The sequence below is a fragment of the Chlorocebus sabaeus genome, chromosome 1 (assembly GCF_047675955.1).
Source record: "Chlorocebus sabaeus isolate Y175 chromosome 1, mChlSab1.0.hap1, whole genome shotgun sequence".
In the NCBI taxonomy this organism is placed as follows: domain Eukaryota; kingdom Metazoa; phylum Chordata; class Mammalia; order Primates; family Cercopithecidae; genus Chlorocebus; species Chlorocebus sabaeus.
The window spans coordinates 97,734,521-97,755,840 of record NC_132904.1 but is presented as its reverse complement, the minus strand read 5'-3'; positions in this window follow the sequence as shown (position 1 = coordinate 97,755,840).

The window sequence follows — 21,320 nt, the reverse complement described above, 5'->3', positions numbered from 1 at the left end:
ACAAAATTTACCTGATCATGAGGAGTTGCCTGCATATATTAAAGCTTGTGAAGGCACTGGATTGGAGACCCACAAAGCTATTCTGTGGGCATGGGCCATGAAGGACAGCAATCAAACTGGCTCGACTGATTCTTTTCTTGGAGCCTGTTAGAATTGTGGTCAACGTGGTCATACTCAAAAAAAATGGCACTGTTAAAAACTTAAAAGCGGCCAAGCCAGCTCAACAAACACGGCCAAATGCTCCTGCTACTGTTTGCCCTCGTTGTCATAAAGGTAAACATTGGGCGAGTACTTGCCACTTTAAGTCTGATATAGATGGAAATCCCTTGTCACAGAACCAGGGAAATGGGAAGCGGGGCCAGTCCCAGGCCCCAATATCAAATGGGACACCTCAGGCTCAGACCAATTTTGCGTTTCCACTTCAGACAGTCCCAACGCCGCCCCCAGCACAAACAAATTTACCTAAAGCCAACCCAGATGGGTCCCAACCTCTTCTTCTGTCCCAGTACAATGCTTGTCCACTTCCACAGTAGGGGGTGGGGCGATCGATCTCTGTAGTTCCATTCCTCTAAATTTACTACCCAATTCTTTGCCTTTAATTGTCCCCATGGGGATCTCTGGCACTTTACCTCAAGGTTCAGTGGGCCTGGTGTTAGGTAGGGCATCCACTACTACTAAAGGTATCACAGTTCATACTGGTCTCATTAATTCTGATTCCTCTGATGAGATAAACTTATAGTGTCTGCCAAGGTTCCTGTTTCCATTCCGGTCGGTGAGTCAATTGCTCAATTACTTTTACTACCTAATATTGTTTTAAACAAAGGAGATAAGACATGGGGCCCTGGGATAGGCTCCGGCAGTGAAAAAGCCATTTATTGGATTAATGTAATTTCTAAACAATGGCCCACATGCACCATACACATTCAAGAAAAAAGTTTGAGGACCTAGTATATACTGGGGCTGATGTTTCTATTATTTCCTCTAATTGATGGCCTTCCCCCTGGCTTAAACATCCCCCTAACATGGGACTAGTAGGGGTCAGAAAACCTGATGAAGTTCACCAGAGCACATTTATCTTGCCTTGCACTGGTCTTGATGGTCAAAAGGGTATAATTCAGCCTTATATCACCCCATTGATCTTTGGGGTAGAGATTTGCTGCCACAATGGGGGGCTGAAATTAATATTCCATATAACTCTTATAGTGCTCCCAGTCAGCATATGATGGAAAACATGGGGTTTGTTCCCAGACTCGGTCTCTATCCAAAACATGAAGGGATTACTAAACCCCTCCCAATTACTGTAAAAGAAGACAGGGTTGGTTTAGGTTATCCTTTTTAATGACAGCCACTGCTATGCCTCCTAATCCTGTTCCCCTACAATGGAAATCTGAAACACCTGTTTGGATTGAGCAGTGGCCACTCTCTAAAGAAAAACTGGAGGCTTTAACTCAATTAGTTTCCGAACAGTTACAACTTGGAAAGGTGGAACTTTCTCTTTCCCCCTGGAATTCTCCTGTGTTTCTCGTAAAAAAGAAATCAGGCAAGTGGAGGATGGTAACTGATTTAAGGGTCATTAATGCTGTAATTAAACCTATGGGAGCCATCCAACCCTGCATGCCTGCCCCTGCTTTAATACCTAAGAATTGGCCTCTCATAGTTATTGATCTTAAAGACTGTTTCTTTCATATTGCTTTACATAAATCAGATTGTGAAAAATTTGCTTTTACTGTACCATCTATCAATAATCAAGAGCCTGCAGCTTGTTAAGAATGGAAAGCACTTCCTCAGGGAATGCTGAATAACCCTACCATCTGCAGCTTTGTGTTGGACAGGTGCTTTCACCAGTTCAAGCTCAATTTCCCCATATTCTTCATTATATTGATGATATATTAATTGCTGTCCCCACTGATACATTAATTGCTGTCTCCACTGATAAAGAATATATATATATATACACATATATATAATGATATATTAATTGCTGTTCCCACTGATAAAGAATTAATTGACTGTTATCAATTTCTGAGCCACCGTGTTACAGAGGCTGGATTACACATCACTCAGGATAAAATTCAAAAGACCACTCCTGTTCACTATTTAGGAATGGTGGTCGATAAAGAATGTATTCAACCTCAAAAGGTTCAGATTAGGAGAGATTCTTTAAAAACCTTAAATGATTTCCAAAAACTTTTAGGTAACATTAATTATTTAAGACGTACTTTAGGCATTCCAACATATGCGCTGTCTAACTTGTTTTCTACACTGCACAGAGATTCCAATCTCCACAGTCCCAGGACTTTGACCCCTGAGGCTTCACTGAAACTGAAATTCATGGAGGAAAGAATCCAAACTGCCCAGTTGTCTAGGGTACAGCTTTCTCAGCCTTTTCAGCTTCTGGTTTTCACTTCATTGCACTCCCCTACTGGGCTAATAGTTCAACATAATGATTTAGTGGAGTGGTGTTTTCTTCCTCATTCTGTGTCAAAAACTTTGTCTGTTTATCTGGACCAAATGGCCACCCTAATTGGACAAGTTCAGTGTAGAATACTTAAAATTTTTGGATTTGATCCAAATTTAATTGTAGTTTATTTAAATCAGCTCAAAGTCCAGGCCGCTTTTCAACATTCTATATTGTGGCAAATTCACTTGACTGATTTTATCGATATTATTGACAATCATTATCCAAAAATCAAATTGTTTGATTTTATAAAAATGACTTCTTGGGTGGTCCCTTGACTGATCAAAGATCAGCCCATTCCTGAGGCTGTTACAGTGTGCACTGATGGCTCCAGTAACAGAAATGCTGGTTATGTGGGTCCTACAGACAAAGCTTATTTCTACCCCTTTATACCTCTACTCAAAAGGTTGAGTTAATTGCTGTAATTACTGCCACACGGGATTTCCCCAAACCTTTAAATATTATCTCTGATTCTGCTTATATTGTACATGCCACTAAAAATATAGAAACCGCTACTATCAAACATATTGATAATTCTGAATTGGCTTCTTTATTTTCAAGGTTACAACAGGCGGTTCACCAATGTACTCACCCTTTCTATATTACACATATTAGATCTCATACCACTCTACCGGGACCCATGTCTGCTGGTAACCATAAGGTCGACTGTTTGGTCTCTTTTGCAATTCAAGAGGCTCAGGAGTTCCATAATCTCACTCACGTCAATGCTGCTGGATTAAAAGATAAATTTGCTCTCACCTGGAAGGAGGCTAAGCTTATTGTCCACTACTGCCCTCAGTGCCAAGTTTTTGTACCTCCAAATCAGGAACCTGGCGTTAATCCCAGAGGCCTAACTCCTAATGATTTATGGCAAATGGATGTGACTCATGTTATCTCCTTTGGCAGACTTTCATAGGTACATGTTTCTGTAGACACCTTTTCAGGTATTATTTGGGCTACTTGCCAAGCAGGGGAAGGCACAGCCCACGTTAAAAGACATCTGTATTCTTGCTTTGCAGTTATGGGGCTTCCATATCAGATAAAGACAGGCAATGCCCCCTGGATATGTTAGTAAGGCTTTTGATTCATTTACGCAACAATGGGGAATTTCCCGTATTTACTGGAATCCCTTACAATTCTCAGGGACAGGCTGTGGTGGAATGGGCCAATCGTACTTTAAAAACTCAATTGTCCAAACAGTCTGAGCAACAAAAGCATAATTTAACCACTCCCCATTCCCAATTACATTTAGCATTGTTTCCTTTACACTTTCTAAATGTTCCTAAAGACAATACTCTGACTACTGGCTGAACGCCATTACACAGGCAAAAAATTCTCCCTAAATGAAGGCAAGCCAGTGTTACAGAAAAACTCAGACCAATACCTGGGATCCTGGAACAATTATAACGTGGGGAAGAGGGTATGCTTGTGTTTCACCAGGAGATCATCAATTCCCTGTCTGGGTGCCCACTAGGAGACTTAAACTTCGTGTGAATACTGAAAATGAAAACCGCAGGGAAGAGATGTCCATTTCAGAGACCACCATGGTGAGATCTGTGCCAACTCCTTAGAAGCTGGCATGCCAAATCAAAATGGGTCTGGTTCAATCCTCCCTAATGGCAACGGACACCCCTCTAACTAATTCCACTTCTCCTAATTCCCTTTCTTTTTCTCCTTATGAACCTAAAAATCTCACTATTTCTATTAGCCTGAAAATAACATCCCCCTGTTCTTCTCTTCCTCCTTCAGCACTGGATCTTGCTTACGATAGGTTTTATTTAATAATTCTCCTCCTTATACTTTCTGTCTCACCAGTTTCCCCTCAAACTGATTTACCTGCTACACAAAATTATTCTTATTCGACTTATGTGCCTTTCCCTCCATTTATTCGACCTCTCACCTGGATGGATGCTCCCGTGGAAATCTATACTAATGATAGTGTCTGGATGCCTGGGGCTACAGATGACCATTGCCCCACTCAACCAGAAGAAGGCACTGCATTTAATGTTACTATGGGTTATAAATACCCTCCTCTGTGACTTGGATATGCACCTGGTTGTATGCATCTAGAAACTCAAGTCTGGGCTACTTACCTTCCAGAGAGATCAGTCACAGGGGAAAGGGGACATTTGGTCTCTGGCCTCTCCCTTTCTCCTTTAAGACAAATGAAAGGGAGAGTAATAGGAGATACCCCATACTTTCAATATAAACCTGTAGGAAAACCATGTCCTAAAAATTTTGAGGCCCCATCTAAAACTTTAATTTGGGAAGATTGTGTTAACTCACATGCAGTAGTATTAAAAAAAAAAAAGACTCATATGGTTTAGTAATAGACTGGGTACCAAATGGCTATTTAAAAAACAATTGCTCCTCTGGTGGAAGAGAATACCTGGAGGCTACTTATTTTATTTCTTACTGGGAGGATGAGGATCATCATCCTACTTTGCATAGGAGGTTCATCTCATTCTTTCCCTTAAAATGGGAAGATTAGGGCATTACCCTGCTGAGGCCTTGTACAATATTCCCTATTCTGAGCCCAGAACACCCAGAACTTTGGAAATTGGCTATTGCCATGTACAGACTGTGAGTGTGGGAAGGGGAAACTTTTTTGTCTGTTGTCCCCACTACTGCCCCTTGCATTCGTGATTCTGAACCCCATGATATATCCCCTTTGAACTCTCTTCCTCTTTTTGATGCCAGTCCTCCTTTATGGGACTTTGATTGGCATTATAATTCTTCTCAACCCAGGTATACCCCTCTAAGTCTTCAGCATCCCCAGACACCTCGGATTACTTCTTTATGGTGTAGAACATTGGGCGTTGCCACTGCCGCTCCTCTCCCTTAGTATCAACATAGATCCAAACATTCTGCTTTGTTTACCTCCAGCCTGACTATTCCTATACAGAGTTGTGTTAAGCCTCCTTACATGCTCTTAGTGGGAAATATAAAAATTTGGACAAACTGTCCAATGCATTAATTGTCATTTATACACTTGTGTTAACTCTTTTTTGACTTCAGGAAAAGTGTAATGCTGGTTTGAACTCAAGAAGGAATCTGGATACTGGTAACTTTACCCAGACCTTGAGAATCTTCCCCCTCAGTACATTTAATTAATGAAGTGTTACAACGAATTCTCAAAAGATCTAAGAGATTTGTTTTCACTTTAATTGCTGTGATCATGGGCCTAATTAGAGTCACTGCACTGGCCACCAGTGCCGAAGTGGCATTACACCAATCTATTCAAACAGCTCAATTTGTTAATGATTAGCAAGTCAATTCCACCCAAATATGGAATTCTTAACAGGGCACTGATAAAAAATTAGCTAATCAAATTAATGATTTAAGAGAGTCTGTTATTTGGCATGGAGATCGGCTAATGAGTCTCAAACATCGCATGCAAATGCAGTGTGACTGGAATACTTCTGATTTCTGTATCATATCATATTCCTACAATGAGACTGATCATTCATGGGAAATGGTGAAAGGACACCTTATGGGTAGGGAAGATAATTTATCCTTGGACATAACTAAATTAAAGAAACACATTTTTGAAGCTTCTCAAGTTCATTTATCCATTGTGCCTGGAGCCAAGGTATTAGATCAGGTAGCAGAAAGTCTTTCTGGACTAAACCCCACATTTTTCTCTGTTTAATCAGCTTGTTTTTAGTGTGCTGGACCAGTCAAAGAATCCTGCACCAAAACCAAGAGAATGAACAAGCTTTCATCACCATAGCATTTTTATATAAAAAGAAAGGGAGACATGTTATGGGAAATCAGGGACCCCAAATGGAGGAATTGGCTGGAGTCATGCCAGAAGAACATAAATTGTGAAGATTTCATCTTAATATGGACATTTATCAGTTCTCAAGTAATACTTTTATAATTTCTTATGCCTGTCTTTAATCTCTTAATCCTGTTATCTTTGTAAGCTGAGGGTGTACATCATCTCAGGGCCACTGTGATAATTGTGTTAACTGTACAAATTGATGGTAAAACATGTGTGTTTGAACAATATGAAATCAGTACACCCTGAAAAAGAACAGAATAATAGCAATTTTTATGGAACAAGGGAAGACAACCATAAGGTCTGACTGCCTGTGGGGTCGGGCAAAAACAGCCATATTTTTCTTCTTGCAGAGAGCCTATAAACGGACGTGCAAGTAGGAAACATATCGCTAAATTCTTTTCCTGGCAAGGAATATTAATATTAATATCCTGGGAAAAGAATGCGTTCCTGGGGGGAGGTCTATAGACGGCTGCTCTGGGAATGTCTGTCTTGTGCAGTTGAGATAAGGACTGAGATAAGCCCTGGTCTCCTGCAGAACCCTCAGGTTTACTTGGGTTGGGAAAACTCAGCCCTGGTAAATTTGTGGTCAGACCAGTTCTCTGCTCTCAAACCCTATTTTGTGTTGTTTAAGATGTTTATCAAGACATCTTAAATATGAACCATTGAACATAGACCCTTATCAGTGATTCTGCTTTTGCCCTTTGCCCTGTGATCTTTGTTGGACTCTTATCAGTGGTTCTGCTTTTGCCCTTTGGCCTGTTCCCTCAGAAGCATATGATCTTTGTTAGACCCTTATCAGTGGTTCTGCTTTTTGCTCTTTGAAGCATGTGATCTTTGTGTCTACTCTCTGTTCTTACACCCCCTCCCCTTTTGAAACCCTTAATAAAAACTTGCTGTTCTGAGACTCAGGCAGGCATCACGGTCCTACTGATATATGATGTCACCCCTGGTGGCCCAGCTGTAAAATTCCTCTGTTTGTACTGTCTGTTTATTTCTCAGCCAGCCAACACCTACAGAAAATAGAAAGTACCTATGTTGAAATATTGGGGGTGGGTTCCCCCAATGCTTTGCTCCTATTAACAGACCAACATGGCTCCTGCATTAATAGGGAGTGGGGAGAACAGCAAAACAATTCATTGTATGTACAAAAGCCAATTCAATGCCAACCTAGAAATTCCTCTTAGTCAACAGTTTCAAATTTTCTTTCTTTCTTTTTTTTTTTTTTCTTGAGACGAGGTCTTGCTCCATCACCCAGGCTGGAGTGTAGTGGCACGATGTTGGCTCACTGCAACCTCTGCCTCCCAGGCTCAAGGGATCCTCCCACCCCAGCCTCCTGAGTAGCTGGGCCTACAGGCATGTGTCACCATACCCAGCTAATTTTTGTATTTTAATAGAGAAAGGGTTTTACCATGTTGCAGAGGCTGGTCTTGAACTCCTGGACTCAAGCAATTTGCTTGCCTCAGAGTCCCAAAGTGCTGGGATTATAGGTGTGAGCCACCTCACCTGGCCTCAAATTTTCTTATTGCCTTTGAGCAATTGAAAGTTTTTCTAAACATGTAACATTCAAATCGGGATCCATGCTGAAGAGCAAATAAGTGTAAAAGGCAAACAATTTAAAATATTGTAAAGAGTTTCATTTTTTCCTCTTTTATGGGGTTTGACAGGGTTTCAATGAGAACAAAAAAATAAATAAAAACTGCTCCTTACAAAGTATACCTTCCTGCAGTAAAATATATATACATATATTTTATATATGTATATATTTTATATATGTATATTTATATATGTATATATTTTTATATGTATATATATTTTATATGCATATATATATAAAATTTAGACAGCAGATCCAAGAAGGTGACCAGGCATAGTCAAGTTTTTTCTATGGCTTTGTTTTTTCCTCTTTTATGGGATTTGACAGGGTTTCAATGAGAACAAAAAAATAAATAAAAACTGTTTCTTACAAAGTATACTTTCCTGCAGTAAAATATATATACATATATTTTATATGTATACATATTTATATACATATATAAATTTATATATATATTTATGTATATATATTTATATATATATATATAAAATTTAGACAGCAGATCCAAGAAGGTGACCAGGCATAGTCAAGTTTTTTCTATGGCTTTTAAAATCAATGAAGTACCATATAATAATCATCATTTCTGATATTTATGTTTAAACTGCTTTCCTATGAAAGCCACATTCAAAAGTGACCCAATCCCATCAGTCCGTAAAGGTAAAAGAATGCCAGGAAGTAGGCTCAGGGGCTGCTGCAGAAAATCGCAATCACAAGTGCTCCAAAGCCTCAGCAGGTGAGTAGAAAAAGGCAAATCAATTTGATCCAAACACCAAGAGACTTCAGAGGAACAGAAGCTCCTCAGGCAAAGAAAGAGATGCCCCCAGTGTAACCAACAGGTTTAGCAGCGAGATACTGGGACTACACATACAGAGGCAGGAAGTGCAGATGGACAGCAGCGAGTGGCATGGAGTGGTTGGAGGAAGACCTGGGGTTGACAACACAGAAAAGAGGGCGGTGGGTGACTAGCCCCCACCCACAGGCAAAGTGACACAGTCTATGAAGGAGGAAAGGCAGCCTGAAGCTTCAGGATGGATGTCACCAGTGGAATTTCCTAGCTGTTTTACAGGCAAGAGGGCATAGAAAGGAAAAATGTGATGGTTTAAGTAAATGCCACACATCTTAATACCTCTATCTGAATTTTCAACTCACCATACAAATATGTAAAGCTGAACTTGCCTCTGTAATTGAGACGGGTTACACAGAAACTTACTATTCCCAATGACTGGATAAATTATCTTGGCACAAAGTAGATCTGAAGAAAGTATCACAACCCAGAATATCTTACTGAAGCCCTTTCTGGTAGTAAACTGGCCATTGTGGGCTCTGTATAATACTTAGACATCAGAAAACAGCCACAACCCTATTATGGGTCAGGTAATAATTCCTTCCAATTAATAATACTACAGATGTGGTTTTGAATGAATAGTCTTTTAGAATCATGAAAAATAATGAGAGCCACCTCTTTTCCCGAAGACCAAGGTTTATTCCAACGGAGCACCAGGCTAAGGACCTGGCCAGCATTAGCTGCAGCATGACACAAATCCGGGATTCAGCTGTCCTAATCTCCCACATTCCTCTTTCACAATTACTCAATAAACAGGACACACGTCCCCTAGGTCCACGAACTCATCTTCTTTTTTGGCCAAATAGTCTTCATCTTCCAAGGCTTTCCAGCCACTGGTGGGTAAGACCGGCTTAGAGGGATGTCACTAGAGCAGTGAAAGGAAACAAAGAGGACAGATGTGCAGAGGTCCTCAGCAGGCAGGAGGCCTCAGCCTCGGGGGCCACCACCTAGGATTTGGACTTCTGGAATCCAATGCAGATAGTGCTAGGCCCAGACTTTTATTTCCCACCCCTTGATATGTGGTAACAACAAACCATGGTAGTCTGCAGGCTTGCTATGCCAGCTGTCACAGAACTTTTGAAAGTTGTCTTGGAGCTCATCAAAAGAATTAATAAGTTTGCTAATTCTCTTGCAAACTTTTAATTAAGAAGGTTTTTAATTAAATGATCTGTTTCTTCCCTGAAAAATACTCTTTTGGAAGATGACTTAAATTGAGAATATACATTATTTTCGTCAGCACATGGAATATTCTTCAGGATTGACCATCTCTTAAGAAACAATGCAAGTTTCAAAAAATGCATAAAAATCAAATCATATCAGGTACTTTATATGACCACAGTGAAATAAATCCAGACATCAATAGCAAAAGGAACATTTCAAACTATACAAATATATTGAAATTAAATAACATGCTCCTAAATGACCATTGGGTGAAGGAAGAAATTAAAAATAAAATTTTTAAATTATTGAAACAAATGAAAATCGAAGCACAGCATAACAAAACCTATGGTATACAGCAAAAACAGTATTTTAGGAGGCAAAGTTTATAGCAATAAATGTCTACATCAAAAAACTAGAAAGACTTCAAATAAGTAATATAATGATGCACCTCAAGGGAGCAGAAAAGCAAGAACAAGCCAAACCCAAAATTAGTAGAAGGAAATAAATGAGAAAGATCACAGCAGAAATTAATGAAATTGAGAATAGAATAAACAATACAAAAGATCAACATAAAAGCTGATTTTAAAAAGCAAACAACATTGACAAACCATTAGCCAGATTAACTAAGTAAAAAGGGAGATGACCCAAATAAATAAAATCAGACAAGAGATATGTCACAGCAGATACTATAGAAATACAAAGAATCATTATAGACCACTATAAACAATTATTTGCCAATGAATTTGAAAACCTAGAGAAAATGGATAAATTCCTGGACACAGACAACCTATCAAGATTGAACCAAAAAGAAATAGAAAACCTGAATAGACCAATAGCAAATAATGAGATTGAATCAATAATAAAAAGTCTTCCAACAAAGTAAACTCCAGAACTGGATGGCTTCACTGCTAAACTGTACTTAACCTTTAAAGAAAAATTAATACCAACTCTCAAATTATATTAAAAAATTGAAACAGAGGAGATTATTCCTAACTCATTCTATGAGGACCACATAACCCTGACATCAAAACCAGACAAAGACAAAACAAAAAACTACAGTCTAATATCTCTGATGAAAATAGATGCAAGAATCCTCAACAAAATACTAACAAACTGAAACTGACTACATATCAAAAAGATACTACACTGTCATTGAGTGGGATTTATCCCAGGATTGGAAGGATGGTTCAACATACACAAATAAATAAATGTCATATATCACATTAATAGAATGAAGAAGAAAAACCATATGATCATCTCAACAGACACAAAAAAAGCTTATAAAAAAATTCAACATCTTTTTATAAGAAGTCTTAATAAATTTGGCATAGAAGGAAAGCATATCAACATTATAAAGGCCATGTATTACAAACTCACAGCTACCATCTAACTTAATTGGGAAGAGCTTTAAACTTTTCTTCTAAAACCTGGAACAAAAAAAGATACCCAATCTCATCACTGTTATTCAACACAGAGGTCCTAGCCAGAGCAATCAGGAAAGAGAAATAAATAAAGGCATCCAAAATGAAAAGCAGGAAGTAAAATTGTCCTTGTTTGCAGATGACATGATCTTATATACAGAAAAACCTAAAGACTCATCCAAAAAACTGTTAGAACTGGTATACAAACACATTGAATTTGCAGAATACAAAATTAATATACCAAATCGGTAGCATTTCTATACATGAACAACAAACTAGCTAAGAAGTAAATCAAGAGGGCAATTCAATTTATAATAGCTACAAAAATAACACTTAGAGATCAATTTAACCAAGGAAATGAAAGACCTCTACAAGGAAAACTACAGAGCACTGAGAAGGAAATTAAAGAGGACACAAACAAATGGAAAAATACCAAATACTCATGAATCAGAAGAATTAATATTGTTCAAATGACAAATAACCCAAAGCAATCTACATATTCAGTGCAATCCCTATCAAAATATCAATAACATTCTTCACAGAAATAGAAAAATGTCCTAAAATTTGCATGCAACCACAAAATACCCTGAATAGCCAAAGCAATCTGGAGCAAAAAGAACAAAGATGAAGGTTTCACATTACCAAACCTCAAAGTATACTACAAAATTGTAGTAACTAAAACAGCATGGTATAAAAACAGACACATAGACCAATATAATAGAATAGAGAACTCAGAAATTAATCCGTATCTCTTCAGCCTATTGATTTTTAACAAAGGCACCAAGAACACTCACTGCAGGGAAATGACAGTCAATAAATGGTGCTGGGAAAACTGCATGTCCATATGCAGAGGAATGAAACTAGACTCTAGCCTCTCGCTCTACACAAAAATTGACTCAACATGGATCACAAACCTAAATGGAAGACCTGAAATGATAAAACTACTGGAAGAAAGCAGAGGACATGCTTCAGGACATTTGTCTGGGCAAAGATTTTATAAGACTGCAAAAGTACAGGCAGCAAAAGCAAAAATAAACAAACAGGATTATACATTTTTAAAAAATGTTTCTACATAGCAAAGGAAACAATCAACAAAATGAGAAGACAACATACACAACGGGAGAAGATATTTGCAAACTACTCATCCACCAGGGGGTTAATATTCAGAATATACCAAGAATACAAACACATCAACAGGAAAAAAATCCAATTAATAAATAGGAAAATAATCTGAAAATACATTTTTGAAAAGAAGACATATAAGTGCCCAATAAACATATGAAAACAGCATCACTTATCATCAGGGAAATGCAAATCAAAACCACAGTGAGGGATCCTCTCACTCCAGTTAGGATGGCTATTATTAAAAATACAAAAAATAATACATGCTGGTGAGAATACAGAGAAAAGGGAACTCATACACTGTTGGTGGGAATGTAAGATATTAAATGGGTGGGAATTCAAGTATGGAACTAGGTGTCTAATGACAGATAAATAGATAAAGAAAATGGAACATATATACAAAATGGAATACTATTCAATCACAAAAAAAGAATGAATCTTGTCATTCTCAGGAACAGGGATGGAATTGGAGGAAATTATATTGATGAAATAAACCAAGAACAGAAAGTTAAATACTGCATGTTCTCAATCGTACATGAAAGCTAAAATAAAAGAATTAAAAATAAAAGTTTATCTCATAGAAATAAAAAGTAGGAAAGAAGATGAGACTAGGAAGGGCAAGGCAAAGGGAAGAATGTACAGACATTTGTTAAAGGATACAAAATTACAGCTAAATAGGAAGAATAAAATCTAGTGTTAAAGCACTGTAGGATGAATATAGTTACAATAATATATAGTTTCAAATTGATAGAAGGTGTATATTGAACAAACAAAGAAATGAAAAACAAAGAAATGAAAAATGATTGAGATATTGGATATGCTAATTACCGTGATCCAATCCCAATATATTATATGTATCAAACCATTACTATGTACCCTATGAATATGTACAATTTTGTCAATTTAAAAATATGGAATTAAGAACATTGTACATTAAAATTTTACATAAATGATTATAAAATGTTAAGAGTATATAAAAATGCCAAAGTGACCTTCATATTTTAGTAAACTCTAACATATGGTTTTTCATATCTCTTTGGGAGAAAAATAAATTTCCACATCTTATTTATTACCACTTTTCAGGGGTGAAAACAAAAAGTAAATAATTTTATGTGATTAAAATTACTAAGAACTCTTTCTGCTATCCCCTATAATAATGAAAGGCTTAAATGTAACCCCAAAATTATAAAAACCCTGGAAGACACCCTAGGCAATACCATCCTAGACATAGCAACACATAAAGATTTCATGACAGAGATACCAAAAGCAATCAAAACCAAAGCAAAAAAAAAAATGATGTATGGTTGGGAGACCGAGGCAGGCAGATCACAAGGTCAAGAGATCGAGATCATCCTGGCTAACACGGTGAACCTCCATCCCTACTAAAAGTACAAAAAAAAAATTAGCCGGGCATGGTGGCGGGCGCCTGTAGTCCCAGTTACTCGGGAGGCTGAGGCAAGAGAATGGCATGAACCCGGGAGGCGGAGCTTGCAGTGAGCTGAGATGGTGCCACTGCACTCCAGCCTGGGTGACAGAGTGAGACCCCATCTCAAAAAAAAAAAAAGAAAGAAAGACATATGGGATTTAGTTAAACTTAAGAGCTTGTGCAGAGCAAAAGACATTATCAACAGAGTAAACAGACAGCCTACAGAAGGGGAAAAAATATTTGCAAACGATGTTTCTGACAAAGGTCTACTATCCAGTATCCATAAGGAACTTAAATTTACAAGACAAAAATAACCCCATTAAAAAGTGGGCAAAAGACATGAACAGGCAGTTTTCAAAAGAAGACATACAGGAGGCCAAGAAGCATATGAAAAAAAGCTCCATATCACTGTTCATTAGTGAAATGCGAATCAAAACCACAATGAAAATGCAAATCAAAACCCTAATGAGATATCATCTTATACCCGTTAGAATGGCGATTATTAAAAGATCAAAAAATAACAGATGCTGGTGAGGTGGCAGACAAAAGGGAATGCTTATACACTGTTGGTGGGAGTGTAAATTAGTTCAACCATTTTTGAAAGCAGTATGGAAATTCCTCAAAGAGCTAAAAACAGAACTACCCTTCTATCCTGCAATCCCATTACTGAGTATATACACAGAGGAATAGAAATCATTCTGCCAAAGACACATGCACGTGAATGTTCACTGCAGCATTATTCACAACAACAAAGACAAGGAATCAACCTAAATGCCCATCAGTGACAGATTGGATAAAGAAAATGTGGTACATATGTACCATGGGATATCATGCAGTCAGAAAAAAGAATGAGATCATGTCGTTTGCAGGAACACAGATGAAGCTAGAGGCTATTATCCTTAGCAAACTAACACAGGAACAGAAAACCAATTACCGCATGTTCTCACTTACAACTGGGAGCTAAATGATAAGAACACATGAACACAAAGAGGGAAACGACAAACACTGGGGTCTACTTGAAGGTGGAGGGTGGGAAGAGGGAGAGGAGCAGAAGAAAAAAAAACTGGGTACTAGACTTAATACCTGGATGATGAAATAATCTGTACAACAAACCTCATGACACAAGTTTACCTATATAGCAGACCTGCACATGTACCCCAGAACCTAATACAAAAGTTAAAAAACTTTTTTTTTAAAGACTCCATGGTATATCTTCTTCCTGCCCAGCAGATTTCTGGTTTTGAATTTTATCTCTGTCAAAGTAAATGAACATTCAGCCCGTCATGGTGGCTCATGCCCATAATCCCAACCCTTTGGGAGGCCAACGCAGGTGGATCACTTGAGGTCAGGAGTTCACGACCAGCCTGGCCAACATGGTGAAACCCCATCTCTACTAAAAACACAAAAATTAGCTGGTCATGGTGGTGCATGTCTGCAGTCACAGGTACTTGGGAGGCTGAAGCAGGAGAATCACTTGAACCCAGGAAGTGGAGGTTGTGGTGAGCTGAGATCATGCCACTGTACTCCAGCCTGCGTGACAATGAGACTCGCTCAAAAAAACAAAACAAAACAAAAGTAAATGAACATTTTATAAATTTACTTTAATAAAGTCTCCACTTCTGGTTACCATGTTGTAACTGGTAGTGAACTCACCTTTTTGCCATAAGCAACAACACAAAAGTGCAGGATTGTGATTGGCACACATGATTATCATGTTTGCCCAGATATTCTCCATAGAGGCACATTTCAATTGTGGCATTGGGAGGTCAAGACCAGCAGGATAATCTCTCTGAGCTGAGAAGTCAGTGACTGTAGCTCATGGTAACTAAAACAGTGGGAATATACAAGGTATATTACTTTGCTCACAGATACGCAATCTGGGCAGGACTCATAAGGGACACCTAATTTCTGTCCCACTCAGTCATCTGGGGCAGCTTGAAAACTGGGCTGAAATCATCTAAAGTTTTTGTTCCCTGTGTCTGGCAGTTGACACTGGGAAGACTCAAACTGTTGGAGGCTGGGATAGCTGGTGTTCCTTGGGTCTTTGAATCTCTATGTGGCCTCTATATGTGGTCTCTCCAGTGCAAAGCTTGAGGATAGACAGATTTCTCATGTGTCAACTCAGGGCTCCCAAGACATGCATCTCAACAAAGGGAAACAGGCAGAAGCTGAATTGCCTTTCCTAACCTAACCTTTAAGGCCATTCTGCTTCTCATCCAACACACTAGAAGTGAGTCACTAAGACTGGCCAAAGATTCAAGGGGAGGGAATCCAACTCGGCTAACTCTTGTGGAGGAATGTCCAAAATGTTGCCAACATATCTTAAAGCCATCTGAAGATCCAGAAGTACATCCAGTGGCCTTAGATGGAGATGGAAATCTAGATTCATACAGAGATAAATTGATATGCTGGGATGAGAAGAGGGAGCAGGACAATATGATGGTTCTCAGAAGTATATAATTGCTGAATTATAAAAGTATACGGAACACAAAATGCAGATGAAATTTCACACTGTCAGCTTTAAAGAAAGGCAGATTTCGCCAAACTTCTTGAAGAATTTGAATTATTAATATGTCTTAAAAACGATGTGGGGCATATTAAGGATGAATTAGCAAGATGATTAAGAACATCAAATTGGACTGGAGTCTAGCTGGAATGGGAGTGGAGGCAGAAGGAGCCAGGGAGTGGTGTGAAATTAAAGCTCAGGGGGTAACTGTAGAAACATAGAGGTACAAACAAATTATGAAAATGGAAATATCTTGTCTTGGGTTATTTCAGTCTAGAAGAACTAAATAGTGACAATAAATTTATATTATACATTTTTTTAATTCCAAGGAAAATCTTTAAGGAAAGTAATTCAGTGCCGAAAAGAGGAAACCGATTAAGTATGAAAGGTCTTTAAAAGGTCAGTCTTAATATGGAAACAAAAGAGAACAAGATAGAAAATTAAGCATGAATGTGTACAAGGAAGAGATAGAATAAGGACTCAACAACAAATGGGAAGAGAATAAAGAAACAGAGTTACGAACAAAGTATAATTTTCATTATCCATAAAAATTGTGAGTCCTCAGAGAAAAGAAGGGAAAAAGGGGGAAATTTCATTAGCAAAATATTTCATCTAAAGGAGTATAAGAGGAATTATTTGGCAGCAGAAAAAGGCCAAGACAAGAAGTTTTTGTTAATAAGCAAGATTTTTAATTTATCAAATTTATTAAATATATTTAATATTAAAGCTAAATATTATATATTAATACAATAACAACATTCCAGCACATTGATAATATGCTAGGACTTCAGCACAGCTATTGGCTAATAACACTTGCTTAGTACCTTTTTATAAATTATACTAAAATCACATAAGCCATGGATTTTAAACCTAAATGTAAGAGACCATAAACTGGTATGCAAAAGATTATAAGTTGAATAGATATTTTGAAGCATATTTCAAAGTAAGTTTTAAACATCTTTGTTATATGTTTATTTTATATCTAGTACTCTCAAAAGAATGAATAACCAATTCAGTAAGAAGGTCAGTTGATGTATAAGGTGAATGACATTTTATTATTGAGTGTGCAAAAACCAACATTTTGTTTATTTGCTGTAGCTTATCTTGCTTTTAAGAGACCATTCCCACCAGCTTCTAGTGGTTTGAAGTAGTCATTTTGTGAAAAACATTCAGTTAATTCAGAATCCTTTGTCCAAAAGCACAGCTGGTCATCAAGTTATAACGCCAGCACCCACTGTTTAAGTTTGTGCTGGCTCTCCTTACTTCTGAGGACCTGAGAGGTCTTTTCACTCTGTAGCCTCCTTGATGGAAGTCACAGCCCTATTCTGATTCACTAGTTATTTCCTCCAAGCCATCTGAGGAGGCTGGGAACAACAGCTCCTTTCTTCATACCACCTAGAGCCTGTGAATCTATCTTCAGCACATGCCATAGCCATTGCTGCTCCACTGCTTTGGCACCTTGTTGGATATGGTACCACGGAAATTGTGGAACTTCTTTTCAGGGCTAGCAATTTTCAGGACTGTACTCTCAGAATCAAAAAGAAAGACCTGCTATAACAGAGTGTTCTTAGGAAATAAAATTATCCTTTACTTGATTTCTTCTCCCCATTTTCCAGGTACTCCCACCATGAAGGGGAAATGCAAGGTCATTTGTGTGTCTCTCTGTCTCTCTCCTCTTCTCTCAGGACTGGAAGGGCTGTGCACTCAGCCCTTCTCCCTCCTGTCTCTGAGGGACTTCTATCCATTCTCCATACTTTGGCTTTTAATAAAATTCTGTCTTCAGACCAGTACGCTTTTCACTACATAAGCAAAGAGAAGTTTTTCTACTTAGAAATTCTCTCAATGAAAAAAGCCTAATTTTTAATACTATTGTCTTTCTAGAGACATAAGAAAGTCAGCTTTGAGACTCAAAGTTAAGCTATAATTTTTTTGTTCTAGACCAGTCTTTTCAAACTTGAGTGTGTGTCAGAATCACCTGGAAGGTTTGTTAAAACAGAGATTGCTGGGCCCCACCAGCAGAGTTTTATATTCAGTAGGTGAGGAGTGGGGCTTCAGAATTTGCATTTCTAACAAATTCCCAGGAAAATGATACTTTAAAATTATTTGTTATTACTTGATATGAATTTATAAGAAGATTGAGGGACTATAGGAGGCCATTTGCATAAACATTTCTAGCCCATATGATAACCTTACAAGTAGGCATTACTATTATCTCTACTTTCTCAAGGACATACAATGAGTCTTGTAGAGATTACCTGACTTCCAAGATGGCACAGTTTATAAGTGGCAGGGCCAGGATTTGAACCCAGCTCTAGCTCCAAGGATGTACTTCACTACACACTGACTAAGGATCCAAGCAAAATATGAAGGTGATGGTAAATTTAAAACTGTATCTAATGGACTACTCTAATAATGCTTGCACACACACATATACACATGCACATACATGTACACGGAAAGTATGCTGGCACCTCAGAGGGTAAATGTTGGAGCCAAGAATACCCACTTAGGGGAATAAACTTACTGAAGCACGATATTTCTCTGATCCCTTCCCAGGCGGGAACTGGAGTGTATAAGTGCTGGAAATAGCCAGCCGCTTCAGTGCCAGCAGAGGTGAACTCTACTCACTGGGATCAACTGTACTCCATCCCTCGCCGGAGGGAGCACACAGGTGAGCCAGTGCAGGAGCCAGGGCAAGCGCTTTTGGGCTCTGGCAGCTTTACTTTAAACTCAATTATTAAAAGTAATTTCATTTTGTACTTTACAACATTTTCAAAATGAGCTAATAAATGTGCAACTAATATCTGAACTCATGGTGATATACAACTTTGGCATGCAATTTGTTTTACTTCACACAGCAGGAAAAGATTTCTCTCCGAGTGTCCCAAGACACATGTAGTCCAAGAACCTGGAAGATGTTATGGACTGTGAATTTGCATTCTGGGTGGGTCCCTGGTTGGAGACAATTGGGACCCTATTTTAGGACTATTACTTTACAATGTTTCTTCGTGCATCCCCTACTGTCATAATACAGCTGACACAAATGCAAAGCAGTGGTTTCCCCTTTTTCATTCTATTTTTTTGAAGGTTGGTAGATTGTAAGGTGATTTTCACATTCAGTAAGAGCTAGCAATGCTTACTGAATGCCCCTTATGTTAAAGACTAAGTTTTGTTCTGCAGAAGCTGAAGCCTAGTATTTAAAACTGACAATGGTGTTTTAGAGATGAGAAAGCTGTGTTAAAGATAGCTCCGTAGGTTATTGGCTCATTAGACATATATATGTCCTGTAATTATAAAACCAAATTCATAATGTGTCTTTCTGATGCAACAATGGAGTATAGATATCAATATGAAGTTTGGAGTCTGACCAGGAACATTTATCTTTAGAAGTGGCAGGATTATTTTGGCATGGTTATCTATGGTGCTACCTAATCACAACTAAAGCTCTTCAATCCAGAAATTTATTGAATTCTCATTCAATGCATATGAGAGTATAGGCCAATCAATATGTTACAATCTGATGTTACAGCAAGACTCTACAGCTCTTTGAATTTGTAATTGTTAATTTTTCTATGTACTAGAAATTAGAAATGTTGCACTTAAGCAGGATTACAACTCCATAATGCCAAATATTTTGAAAAGGAAAATAAAGTTTTATTACTCTAATATATGTACTATAATAAAGACACAGGATGACAACTTTTCCAGTGAAAAAGACTGAAAACAGCTTTTCCAATGAAATAGACAGACTTATAATGCCAGATTCCTCACTCGGTATCTATAAGACCTTGGTTACTGTCTCTGATGCGCTCATCTGTAAAATGGAATAATATATAAGCCTGTTAAGGGACTGTTCAAAGAATCAGAAATTACTCAGAAGTTTCTAAGAAGCAATGGGTGATTTAGAGAATTACAGCTATTTATATGAGATAAAATAAAGCTTTAGTTGAATTTGCATTTGAAACAACATTTAATCAGCAAACATACTGTCTCTGGACATATATGTATGTATATAAATAATTATAGAATCTTTGGATTGCATGTGATTTATGTCATCCTGCTCAAATCTCTACTTAATGCAAAATCTGATATACAACTTTCATAAAATAAATTCATTCAGCTTTGCTTGAACCTTTCCAATGACCAAACTTCAAAAGGCTGCATTCATTTACAAGGCAGGGATACTAGTGAATTAAGAGCATCTGAGACCTAGTGGTGTTTCTATGGTTTCATCATTTTTCTCCTTCCTTGGGTGATGTCTGAAGTCACTTTTTATGCATGACTTGCCTACTTGCCATCTAGGAGACTTGCTAATCAGTCCTGCTCTGAACTCCCAGAAATAATCACAATAGAGATGCAGGTTGGACATCACAGTTTAAGAAAATTATTAGTTTTCTCTCTTTCTTCAAACTTATTCTTTAAAAAAGAAACATAAAACCTAAAGGGGCACTAGCATTTTGTGACACCCCTTCATACTTTTGGTTCATGTAAAGTTTCATTGACTACAATTTGTCAGTCAGTCTGTCTTAATGGGGTCTTTACTTAAATATCTGATCATTGCTGGGAGCAGAGAGCCATAAGAGTAATTTGAGATTCCTCATTCTCATAGTGCTTGGTATTCCTGATGCAATTCCTGTTAATTCTACCTCCTTGAAAACAAAACTATAAAACTCTCCAGGCACAATTTGTAACAGAATGTAGTTAAATCTGCACCATAAACTATTCTTTATGTCAGCGTAACTTACTCACATTGTCTCTATTTCAGTCTTAAGGCCATTAAAATCTAAATGATGATTCAAATGCTTGTTTTGGTTTAATTCATTATTCACTTATGTTTTTAAAGACGAAGATGGTTATGTTATCTCCAAATGAAATTAACACATTCAATAAGGAATACAATATTAAATATCTAAAGTTTTGGCATTATGGCAAGGTCAAATGTGGTATTTTTTTACTCTATTGATTCACATTTATGACCCAAATGAGGTTAATGCTTATGTA